At 57.8% G+C, this 12382-nt stretch overlaps 1 protein-coding gene and 1 long non-coding RNA gene across 3 annotated transcripts in view; one reads left to right on the top strand and one right to left on the bottom strand.

Annotated features, from left to right (window-relative positions):
• Positions 1-12382, top strand: part of NECAB3 (N-terminal EF-hand calcium binding protein 3) — a 79512-nt gene that overhangs the window by 51240 nt on the left and 15890 nt on the right. The window lies entirely within an intron of this gene.
• Positions 2753-5497, bottom strand: LOC142818879 (uncharacterized). The gene is made up of 2 exons (XR_012896580.1): positions 4287-5497; positions 2753-3157 (listed from the first exon to the last, which is right to left on the bottom strand). It is a non-coding gene; the product is annotated as an uncharacterized LOC142818879 (long non-coding RNA).

Genomic DNA, 12382 nt, shown 5'->3' with positions numbered 1-12382 from the left:
TAAGGGGGGTGCACAACTGGTTGAAGGACTGCACTGAAAGGTTAGTTATCAGTGGTTCACCGGCTGACTGGGAGGTTGTGTCTAGTGGGGCCTTCAGCAGCCAAGCCTGAGGCTGGTACTCTTCGATATTTTCATTAATGACATGGAGCGGTGCGTGTGCTTATGAAGTTTGTGGAGGACACCAAGGCTGGAGGGGATGCAAGCCTTTTGGGGACAGGGTTAGAATTCAAGAGGAGCTGGAAAAATCAGAGAATTTGTCTGAATTCAAGAAGATGAAATTCACTGACGAGACGGGTGATGCATTTCACTTGGGAAGAAAAACTCCAAATGTGCAGCTGCAGAATGGGAAATAGCTGCCATGGCGCTCGGACTGCTGAAGAGGGCCTGGGGCTTAGAGTAGGTCACAACCGGCATCTGAGTCAACAATGCGATTCAGCTGCGAAAAGGCAAAATGGTTCTGGGCTGTGTTCACAAGCGTGTCTCGTGTCAGTCACTCGTAATTGCCACGCTTGCTTGGCACGGTTATGGCCGGTTCTGAGCACCGCACGTTCAGAGGCCTGGGACAAACAGGGGCGGTTCCAGAGGAGAGCAAGACAATGATAAAAATGCAAAGTTGAGGCAAGGTTAAAACCCCTGGCCGTGTTTAGTCTTAAGAAAAGACGGGAGGGTTCTGAGACTCCTCCGCTCTGTTAAGGGCTGTTATAAAGACAACTGTGATCAGCGGCTCTCCGGTTCCACACATGGTAGGACCAGAAGCACGGGGCTTCCATCCATTTGAGGTGAGATATTGGGAAAAGCTTTGGCGCTCCTGGGCTAGTGAAGGCTTTGGAGGGAGGGTGTGGACCCCCCCTCACTGGAGGTTTTCTCAGAGCAAGTTGGACAAACAACTGGCAGAGATGGTCTGGGGTTACTTAGCCCCTCCCCCCTCGCACACACTGTGCAGGAAGCCGAATTTGACTTCTTGAGGTCCCTCTCCGCCCTATATTTCTGCTGGTCTGCGATTCTCCCCACCTAAGCCCTGCTCTGGGATGTGGCTTCTGATTCACCAGAAAACCGGCTCTGTGGCTCTCTGCGGTGAAAGCTCTCTGACTCGGAGCCAGGGGGCAACGTCTAGATTTCACTTACTCTTTGCAAAAACCCCTTTCTGCAGGGGCCGACTCCTGGTTCACGCCGTGGCAGGCGCTGCCCCATTAACTGCCCCACTCCAGAGCGTGGCGAGCAGCACAGCTGGACAAGAGGGCACCGGCTGGCTTGTTCCCAGGCGCGGTAGTGCCAGTGTCTGATAAAAGCCAGTGCTTAATGGCTCGCCGTGCTCATGTGGCTTTCTTGAGGCACAACAAAGGGACATTGCAGGAACCCAAAGCCTCCCGCCTCGCTGCACACAGGACTCCTCAGCTCCTGCCTGCTCCCGGTGCCAGCATTCCCTTAGCCCCAGCATCTCTTGGTAGAAACACTCGGTTGCACCCCTGGGTGCAGCATGGCCGTCCCTGGAACTCAGTGTTCCAGAGCTTCGCTCATGCAACCCGTTGGCCCTGCACTGCCCTGCACTGCTGCCAGTGTGCGGGCTCCAGTCTCCTCTGTGTGCAATGGGAGTTTTGCGAGATTTGCCTTTTAAGAACATAAGAGCACCCACACTGGGTCAGCCCAAAGGCCCACCCAGCCCAGGGTCCTGTCGGCCCACAGTGGCCAATGCCGGGTGCCCCAGAGGGAGGGAACAAAACAGGGTGATCCCTCCCGTCGCCCATTCCCAGCCCCTGACAAGCAGAGGCCAGGGACACCAGTCCTACCCAGCCTGGCTAGCAGCCACTGATGGACCCAGCTTCCATGGATGTATCTAGTTCTGTTCTGAACGCTGTTAAAGTCCTGGTCTGCACAACATCCTCTGGCAAGGAGTTCCACAGTTGACGGTGTGTTGTGTGAAGAAAAACTTCCTTGTGTTAGTTTTAAACCTGCTGCCTATTCATTTCATTTACTGACCCCTAGTTCTTATATTGTGGGAATAAGTCAATAACTTTTCCTTATTCACTTTCTCCACACCAGACATGAGTTTATAGACCTCTGTCCTATCCCCCCTTTGTCACCTCTTTTCTAAGCTGAAAAGTCCCCGTCTTTTTTATCTTTTTCAGCGGCCATCTTTCTCGCTGGTCAGTTCGCCTCTCTGAACCCCCTCCAAAGGCTGTGAAGGGAGGTTGGTCTCTAGGGCTAGCTAGGGAGCAAACACTCTTCAAAGCCAATATCTTCTTCCCTCACACCCAGCCCCATCTCCCGCACCGTCTCCTGGACAGGGCTAAGTCCCCTGTAGGCCCTCTCTCCAGCCAAGGGCTTCAGGGTGCTGCCGTACCCTCGGGCTACGTCTACTCTACGAGTGTTCTCTGCAAAAAATATGCTCGTGAGGGACTCATTTGCATGAGTCCCAATCTCATTTGCATATTTTCTGCCGATCCGTTTTTGCACAAACACAAGCAGTGTGGACGTTTTCTTTTTGCACAAAACCCCCTTTTTCTGCAAGATCCTTGTGCCCCCAAAGAGAGGTTTACCGGTCTTGCGGAAAAAGAGGTTTTTGCACAAAAAGAAAACGTCCACGCCGCTTGTTTTGGCGTAGAAACCCCAGCGCAAATGAGATTGCGTTTGCATGAGTCACATATTTTTGGCCAAGAAAACTCGTAGTGTAGACGTTGCCCCGGTGTCAGACTCTAACGTTTCCTGACTTCCTCCTGCCCCCTCCGCCCCGCCCCCACACAGACAGTCCTCGTCATGCTTGAGTGGTTTTATTCGCCCCGCCCGTGGGTTCCCGGCTGCGCTGCAGCATGGCCGGAGACAGGAACACGCCTGGGGCTGCTCACAGCCTGGGCCACCTGCTCGCAGCCCCGGGGTGTACGGTGTACCAGCCCCTCACCCCGTTCTCGGCACCTGAGGAATCCCCTTCCTCAGCCTTGTCAGCCTCCACCAGAAAAAAAAGGGTCAGGACTCTCCTCATCTTCTGGACATTCCCGTCTCCGGCTCCCAGGCGTGCTGATGAGGGGAACGGCTGGGGTGGCCGGGGAACCTCTCCCCTCTTGCTGCCGGGCTCCCATCTTCCGGGAGGGCCAGTGAGCAGAGAGAGGGTCTTTGGGCTGTGGGGCAGCTTCCCCAGAGGAGGCAGCAGCTCCACTTTGATCTGTAGAAGAAATTCAACAAACAAAGCTCTCTGTCCCGTTGGCTCGTGCGGCTCTCGGGGGGCCCAGCCCTGCGGCCCCTCCCAAGCAGACGTGGTCAGGTAGGCTGTAGAGCGGAGCTGTGCTCGAGCTGCCTCCTGGGGCGGCTGTGGGCCCGCTGGCTGGGGGGCAGTCCCAAGGCTCCTCGTTAGGCAAAGGGGGTGATTGCCCTGGGCTGTTGCTGTGCTCTAGGAGACCCTTCCCCAGGCCTGCTGCCCTGGGTTTCTGTTTCCTGTTTCCCTGAGAGCGGCTGTGACGTAGTGGGGGTACCTTGCTGGTTGCTATGCTGGGGCTGTGGGTAGCACGGCCCAGCAGGACAGGGGTTGAGTCACTAGGCCTGTCTCTCAGCCTGTCTGACCAGCTACCCCCAGGGAGAGAAACAAAGGAAGGTGGATGCCGCCCCTGGCTGGGGGGCAGGGCTGGAAGTGAGTTAGTTAGTTTCTGTCTGGGAGCATGGAGGAGACAGCCTAGGGAAAGGGGCTGGAGTTTAGGGGCCCAGTCTCCCCCATCTCAAGGGGGCCTGAGGCATCCTAGACCTGCCCTGGAACCAGATTCTATCTGTGCTGGGCTGTATCCTGGAGAAGCAATAAACTCCCCTGTTCTACTGGCTGGGGGAGTCTGTCCGTGCCATTATGGGGGTGCAGGAGACGGGGGACCCCAACGCGCCGTCACAGTGGCTGGTCGAGGGGTTGGCACTGCGATTGTTCCAGGTGGCATTACAACGCTCACAATGGTTCTCACCCCTGGCGTTGCAGGGCACTGGACAGAGCGGTGAACGGTATGAAAACACACGGACTCCTTGCCCCATTCCTCCCCCTAAGAACGTCCTCCCTGGGCCAGCAGAAACCTAGAGCCGGGGCTTGGCACAGGGCTGGCTGGGCCACGTCCGTACAGCAGTGGCTGGTCTGCCACCCGAGGCTAGAGGAGAGCTGGAAGCCAAGCTGGGGGTGGAGCCTGGCGCGAGTCTGTCAGTGCAGGGAGGAGTGGCTGTGCAGGGGGTGTGGCCACGTGGGGGTGAAGACGTTGAAGCGCATTTGCGGGTGACGTGCGGCTGACCCCGGAGCCGGGGGTAAGTCACCTGCAGGCACTTACAATGGACTTGTTCTTTTTCAGGTAGATCACCAGGCGCCCTTTCTCCTTTTCCTTCTCCAGATCTGGGCACTTCTCCTTCCTCTCCTGCTTTGCTTTTTTCACCTTTTTTCTGGAGTTGTAATTGCCCATCTTGCGCCTCTGTCACGTAATGGCCCCTCCTTCAGCGCTGGCTGGCACTGCCCCTCCTGAGCCGGCTGTGTCAGAAGCCAAGGGACGTCTGTGATGTCAGCCGTGGCCAGGGTGTGACATTACAATGGGTGAGGTGTCCCTGAGGCTAACCGGCCCGTTGGGGGCTGTTCCCTGGAGAGTCCAGGCTCTGTGTGAACTCCTCGAGGCGTGGAGCGCCGGGAGCAGGCTGCACTGGCTGGATCTGCATGATGCTGAGACGACCCCCATATCAGTCTGTGCCACTCGCTGCTTGTTCCTGCCTCATCTCCGTCTGCTGAGCTAGTGCGAGCCGCGAGCCGGGTGCAGGCCGTGGGAGGGGTCTCCCCCAAACCGCTTGGGAGAAAATATTGTGTAGTAGGCAGAAGTGAAGTGGCTCAGGCCCTTTATTGTGGAGGTGGGTTGTATCTACGCAGGGATCACCCACTGCCTCCGGCTGTAACGCGGCAGAGCACAGCGTGCAACACCCGGCCTGGCGCTACGGGACCGAGAGGAGAGACAGGCGCCCAGTCCGGCGAAGGGTCGGCTGCAGGCAGAGTAACCTGTCACTTCTGCCATGGGCCTTGATTTCGGCTTTGCTCTGTCCGCCGATGCGATGATGCAAAAAGGCTCCTACGCCGCAGGGGGGAAACGCTGCTTTTCTGCCGACGCCCCAGCCCAGAGTCTAATATTCTGTAGCTGTCGGCCACGGGTAGTTAGTGACCTCTGAGTGACCGCAGCTGAATCCGCACATTGCGAGGGTGCGGCCCACCCCCCGGGTCACTGGACACCCCCAAAGCGGGGTGCAGAAGAGCAGGCCAGCGTCTGTTTCGTAAGGCCGTTCTCCGTGGCTTCCCCTGGCGGTGCCTGCTTTTCATGGGAAACCAAGGTGGCCGACCACCCTGAGCAGGGCCGTGTGCCTGAGGAGGAAGCGACACACCCGCTGCTCTTTCAGCTGGAGCTAAGGCTGCAAAAGAACCTTGGAGCCACCTGGCGCGGCGTCAGTGAGGGACACAGCGTGTGCCGAAGACTGGCTGTGACTCACCTCAGCCATCGGCTTGGCCGGCTCAGGGTCGGTCTCCCCCGGGCTTGGCCGGCTCGGGGTCGGTCTCCCCCGGGCTTGGCCGGCTCGGGGTCGGTCTCGGCCGGGCTTGGCCGGCTCAGGGTCGGTCTCCCCCGGGCTTGGCCGGCTCGGGGTCGGTCTCCCCCGGGCTTGGCCGGCTCGGGGTCGGTCTCCCCCGGGCTTGGCCGGTTCGGGGTCGGTCTCCCCCGGGCTTGGCCGGCTCAGGGTCGGTCTCCCCCGGGCTTGGCCGGTTCGGGGTCGGTCTCCCCCGGGCTTGGCCGGCTCGGGGTCGGTCTCCCCCGGGCTTGGCCGGCTCAGGGTCAGTCTCCCCCGGGCTTGGCCGGTTCGGGGTCGGTCTCCCCCGGGCTTGGCCGGCTCGGGGTCGGTCTCCCCCGGGCTTGGCCGGCTCGGGGTCGGTCTCCCCCGGGCTTGGCCGGCTCGGGGTCGGTCTCCCCCGGGCTTGGCTGGCTCGGGGTCGGTCTCCCCCGGGCTTGGCTGGCTCGGGGTCGGTCTCCCCCGGGCTTGGCCGGCTCGGGGTCGGTCTCCCCCGGGCTTGGCCGGCTCAGGGTCGGTCTCCCCCGGGCTTGGCCGGTTCGGGGTCGGTCTCCCCCGGGCTTGGCCGGCTCGGGGTCGGTCTCCCCCGGGCTTGGCCGGCTCGGGGTCGGTCTCCCCCGGGCTTGGCCGGCTCGGGGTCGGTCTCCCCCGGGCTTGGCCGGCTCGGGGTCGGTCTCCCCCGGGCTTGGCTGGCTCGGGGTCGGTCTCCCCCGGGCTTGGCCGGCTCGGGGTCGGTCTCCCCCGGGCTTGGCCGGCTCGGGGTCGGTCTCCCCTGGGCTTGGCCGGCTCGGGGTCGGTCTCCCCCGGGCTTGGCCGGCTCGGGGTCGGTCTCCCCCGGGCTTGGCCGGCTCGGGGTCGGTCTCCCCCAACGTTTTAACAGTGCATCGCCCAATCCAGCCACAAATGCCCCATCCACGGGTGATTCTCCACTGAGGGGGAGGCTGAGCAGTGTGACCCCCAGGAACTCCCTGCCTGCTCCTTGTGCTAGCGGCTGCTCTTTACTTCTGTGTCTGTCTCCTCCCACAACTCACTGCCCCCGGGCCGTATCCATAGACGCCGGGTACCCGTGGGCCCCTCTTGTGCCCACGCTCAGCCGGGAACGGCCGTGGGCTAGGACTGGCCAGTGGTTCTCTGCCGCTTCCCCCGTGGGGGTGAGCAGCGGGCTCCAGGCGCGTCGTGAGTGGGACTCATCGCTGCAAACTCTCAATACAGACGTGGCCCCCGACTTGCCAGGATTCGGCCCCCGAGGCCCAGTGCCCCCCAGCATTGGGGAGCCCACCCTGGCACTCCAGCCTCCCCCCCACACACAATCTCCTAGCCTGGGCCCCCTCGGGCTCCGGTGTGGGAGGGGAGGGCGAGGAGCCTTTCTCCTTCTCGGTCGGAGGCCACGGCAGTGAGATGTTTCTGTGGGTCAGCGACCCCAGCCCAAGATAGGTTCCCAGCCCTGCTCTACCTCATTCTAGCTGCGCTCCTCTGATCTCATCTGCTCCCAGGCGCTCCATGGTCTCTCTCCCTGCGTTCCCTGCAAAGGGAAGGTGTGCAGGAGCCGAGTGCAGGGTCTGCAGACTGCGAGCCCCACCGGCCCTGTGGCTTCTGGCTCCCCCCGTCTCTGTGTCGCTGCAGGAAAGGAGCCCACCAAATCAGCGGTGCTACTTTGGCAAGGCAGGGCCACTGGTAGCAGCCACCTCTGAGGACAACTTCACTGGCCCGGGGCGGGGCGAGTTCCTTGCACCTCAGGCCAATGGCGTTTTGCAAGAAGGGGAACAGGGACGAAATGGAGGATTCACGTATTTATTAAGGCCCCAGCGGGAGCGGCTGGGCTGAGCACTTCTTACGGTATCTACACAGGAGCTCTGAGGGGTCCAGTAGCACTTTAGAGACGAACGAAAATGTCTGAATGGTATCAGGAACTCTGATGGAGCAGGCGCCAGACCCAGGCTGCCTCGGATTCCTTCCCAGCCTTGCCACTGACTTGCTGTGGGACCCTCAGCAAGTCACTTTCTGTCACTCGGCCCCTCCATTTGCTTGGAATGGCGCCTTTATTTGCAGCCTCTCGTTCAGCTGCAGGGCGTCCCTGCGTGGTGTGTAGAGGACATGCCGCCGTCTGGGGTAAGCAGGAAAGAAAGCTGCAACTCGACCTGTCAGTCATAAAAACCCCAAAGCCTCTGAGTGGGCCTTTTGCGCCGTAGTTGTCATCAGAAGTGGGTTGTGCCCACGGCTGCTCGTGAGCCCTCGACTCGTGTTGCTAGTCTCCAGGTGCTGCAGGAACACTCGGGTTTTAAGTTCCAGGCTACCCCGGTTCCCCTCTGAGACTTTGAAACCTGTTGGCCTGTGAGTGGAGCTGTAGACATTGCCGTGACGACTCCGCGTAGCGTAGCGGCCATGACATGGGCTGGTGCAAGGCACAATGCTTGGGGGTCCTGGGGGACCGTGCGGGGGAAGTAAGAAATATTATGACGGCGGCTCTGGCTTTCCAGTTTCAGCCTTGTTCTCCGCAGCCAGAGAGGCAGCAGCACGCCCCGCTCTTGTGGCTCCTCTGCTTGCAATAAGCAAAGCCCCAGGCTTTGCACAGGAGCGTGTCCCCCGCCACCCTTGTGCTCGGTCTCTGGCCTCAGGGAGCAGCACGCTTAGCAGCGCCTGGAGTGGAGGAGGGTGACCACCTTGGAATTCTCAAACAGGACGACACCTGGTGCCGCTGCAGCGGCGGCTGCTCCACTCGCACAGGCGGCCGGGCTCGGGAGCCTGCAAACTCGTCCCTGTGCATGCCAAGCTCAGGGCTCTGGCCGCCGCCTTAGAACCATAGAGCTGGAAGAGACCTCAGAAGGTCAAGTCCAGCCCCCTGCTCTAGCCAGGACCAATCCCAACTAAATCAACCCGGCCAGGGCTTTGTCAAGCCGAGACTTAAACACCTCTAGGGATGGAGACTCCACTACTTCCCTAGGGAACCCATTCCAGTGCTTCACCACCCTCCTAGGGAAAGAGTTTTTCCTAATATCCAACCTGGACCTCTCCCACCACAACTTGAGACCATTGCTCCTTGTTCTGCCACCTGTCACTACTGAGAACAGCCTCTCTCCATCCTCTTTGGAACCTCCCTTCAGGAAGTTGAAGGCTGCTATCAAATCCCCCCTCACTCTTCGCTTCTGCAGACTAAACAGACCCAAGTCCCTCAGCCTCTCCTCATAAGTCATATGCTCCAGCCCCCTAATCATTTTGGTTGCCCTCCGCTGGACCCTCTCCAATGCATCCACATCCTTTTTGTAGTGGGGGGCCCAGAACTGGACACAATACTTCAGATGCGGCCTCACCAAAGCCAAATAAAAGGGAATGATGACATCTCTGGATCTGCTGGCAATGCTCCTCTTAATGCAACCTAATATGCCATTAGCCTTCTTGGCTACAAGGGCACACTGTTGACTCATATCTAGCTTCTCATCCACTGTAACCCCCAGGTCCTTTTCTGCAGAACTACTACTTAACCGGTTGGTCCCCAGCTTGTAACTATGCTTGGGATTCTTCCGTCCCAAGTGCAGGACTCTACACTTGTCCTTGTTGAACCTCATCAGATTTCTTGTGGCCCAATCCTCCAATTTGTCTAAGTCATTCTGGACCCTATCTCTGCCCTTAAGCGTATCTACCTCTCCCCCTATCTTAGTGTCATCCGCAAACTTGCTGAGGGTGCAATCCATCCCCTCAGCCAGGTCATTAATAAAGATATTGAACAAAACCGGTCCTAGAACCGAACCTTGGGGCACTCCGCTAGACACCGACCGCCATCCTGACATCGAGCCATTGATCACTACCCGCTGGGTCCGGCCTTCTAGCCATCTTTCTATCCACCTTACCGTCCATTTATCCAATCCACATTCCCTTAACTTGCTGGCAAGAATATTGTGGGAGACCGTATCAAAAGCTTTGCTAAAGTCAAGGTATATCACATCCACTGACTTTCCCATATCCACAGAGACAGTTACCTCATCATAGAAGCTAATCAGATTGGTCAGGCACGACTTGCCCTTTGTGAATCCATGCTGACTATTCCTAATCACTTTCCTCTCATCCAAGTGCCTCAAAATGGATTCCTTAAGGATCCCTTCCATGATTTTTCCAGGAACCAAGGTAAGACTGACCGGCCTATAGTTCCCTGGATCGTCCTTCTTCCCTTTTTTGAAGATGGGCACTACATTTGCCTTTTTCCAGTCATCCGGGATTTCTCCCGATCTCCACGACTTTTCAAAGATAATAGCCAAAGGCTCCACAATGACATTTGCCAATTCCCTCAGTACCCTCGGATGCACTAAGTCCTGACCCATGGATTTATGTACGTTTAGCTTTTCTAAATAGTTCCTAACCTGTTCCTTACCCACCACGGGCTGTCCATCTTCATCCCATCTTGCGTCACTTGGCGCAGAAGTCCAGGAGCCGACCTTGTCCGTGAATACAGAGGCAAAGAAAGCATTGAGTACTTCAGCTTTCCCCACATCATCTGTCACTAGGTTACCTCCTTCATCCAGTAGGGGCCGCACACCCTCTCTGATCACCTTCTTCTTGTTAACATGCCTGTAGAAACCTTTCTTGTTATCCTTTACATCCTTAGCCAGTCGCAATTCCATTTGCGCTTTCGCCTTCCTGATAACCCCCCGGCATTCTCAAGCTAGACCTTTAAACTCCTCCCTGGTCATTTGTCCACGTTTCCACTCTTTGTAAGCTTCCTTTTTGTGCTTAAGTTCACCAAGGATTTCCCCTGTAAGCCAGTCCGGTCTCCTACCATGTTTGCCTCTCTTGCTATGCGTCGGGATGGTTTCTTTCTGTGCCTTCAATAAGGCTTCTTTAAAATACTGCCAGCTGTCCTGGACTCCTTTCCCCTTCATGTTAACATCCCAGGGGATTCTGCCCATCAGATCTCTGAGGGAGTCAAAATCTGCTCTTCTGAAGTCCAAGGTGTGTATTTTACTACTCTCTTTTCTTCCTTTGGTCAGGATCCTGAAATCTACCATCTCATGATCACTGCTTCCCAGGTTGTCACCCAGCTCCGCTTCCCCTATTAGTTCCTCCTTGTTTGTGAGCAGAAGATCAAGCTGCACACGGCCCCTGGTCGGATCCTTCAGCACTTGTACCAAGAAGTTATCCCCAACATTCTCCAAAAACTTCCTGGATTGCCTGTGTCCTGCCGTATTGGTTTCCCAGCAGATGTCGGGGTGATTAAAGTCCCCCATGAGAACCAGGGCCTGCGATCTGGAAGCTTCGCTCAGTTGTCCGAAGAAAGCCTCATCTACCTCATCCACCTGATTCGGTGGCCTGTAGCAAACACCAACCACAATATCAATGCTGTTGTTTGCTCCTTTAAACTTAACCCATAGACTCTCAACAGGTTTTTCTCCCTCTTTATACTGGAGTTCAGAGCAATCGTAGTGCTCTCTTACATATAGTGCAACTCCTCCTCCTTTTCTCCCCTGCCTGTTCTTCCTGAACAGTCTATACCCTTCCATGACAGCGCTCCAGTCATGCGAGTCATCCCACCAAGTCTCTGTTATCCCAATTAAATCATATTTCTTGGTCTGGGCCAGGGCCTCCAGTTCTTCCTGTTTGTTGCCCAGGCTTCTCGCATTAGTGTACAAACACTTCAGGTAACCAGTTGATCGTCCTATCTTCTCCATTCGAAACAGGGGTCCTCCTTTCTTGCCCCTTCCTCTCTGCATTTCTTCCCGGTATCCGACTTTCCCACTCCCCTCAGGGTTTTGGTCACCGTCCCCCGACGAACCTAGTTTAAAGCCCTTCTCACTAGATTTGCAAGCCTGCCCGCGAAGATGCTCCTTCCTCTCTTCGTTAGGTGAATCTCATCTCTTCCTAACAATCCTTGTGCCCGGAACAGAGTCCCATGGTCGAAGAAACCAAAGCCCTCTCTGCGACTCCACCTGCGCAACCACGCATTTACGTCCTCAATTCGACGATCCCTGCCCAGTCCTTTCCCTTCAACAGGGAAGATGGAGGAGAATACCACTTGTGCTCCGAATTCTTGGATCCTTTTTCCCAGCGCTACGTAATCCGCAGTAAGATGCTCAAGATCATTCTTGGCCGTATCATTAGTTCCCACGTGGAGAAGCAGGAAGGGGTAGCGATCCGAAGGTTTGATCAGCTTGCTAAGCCTCTCAGTGACATCCTGAATGCGAGCTCCCGGTAAGCAGCACACCTCTCGAGATTCCAGGTCCGGATGGCAGAGGGATGGCTCAGTCCCTCTTAGGAGGGAGTCACCGACCACCACCGCCCGCTGCAGGGGCTGCCGCTGCCCCCGCTGGCTCTCGTGGTGCGAGGACGCTGCATGCTGGGCTCCCACTTGCCCACCCCACTGCCCTGAGATGCACAGGGGCCGCCAACCAGCCAGCGCCGAGGCTGCTGCGGGACCAGGAGGGCGGGGGGGGGGGGGCGTCCTGGGGCATGAAGTTAAAGGAAGTGGCCTGGCTAGAAAAGGAACCCAGGAATCCTGCTTCCCAGAATCCCTTCCCTTCCCCTGCCCACCCCACCCAGCACCAGCTCCCACAGGCTTCACACAGCTGAGACGGGACCCCCAAGTCTCACCCACAGCCCCACCGCCCACCTACAGGAAAGGGAAGAGGCCAGAAATTCTCACTCCCAGTTCCCCTCTCTAACCCAATGCACCCACCCCTCCCCCAGAGCCAGACACCTCCCCAGCCCCCCCACTCTAACCCAATGCACCCACCCCTCCCCCAAATCCAGACACCTCCCCAGCCCCCCCACTCTAACCCAATGCACCCACCCCTCCCCCAAAGCCAGACACCTCCCCAGCCCCCCCACTCTAACCCAATGCCCCTGCCCT

Source organism: Pelodiscus sinensis, chromosome 18, assembly GCF_049634645.1.
Source record: "Pelodiscus sinensis isolate JC-2024 chromosome 18, ASM4963464v1, whole genome shotgun sequence".
NCBI lineage: Eukaryota > Metazoa > Chordata > Testudines > Trionychidae > Pelodiscus > Pelodiscus sinensis.
The sequence above is the reverse complement of the archived record's forward strand: the minus strand, read 5'-3'. Positions and strand labels throughout refer to the sequence as shown.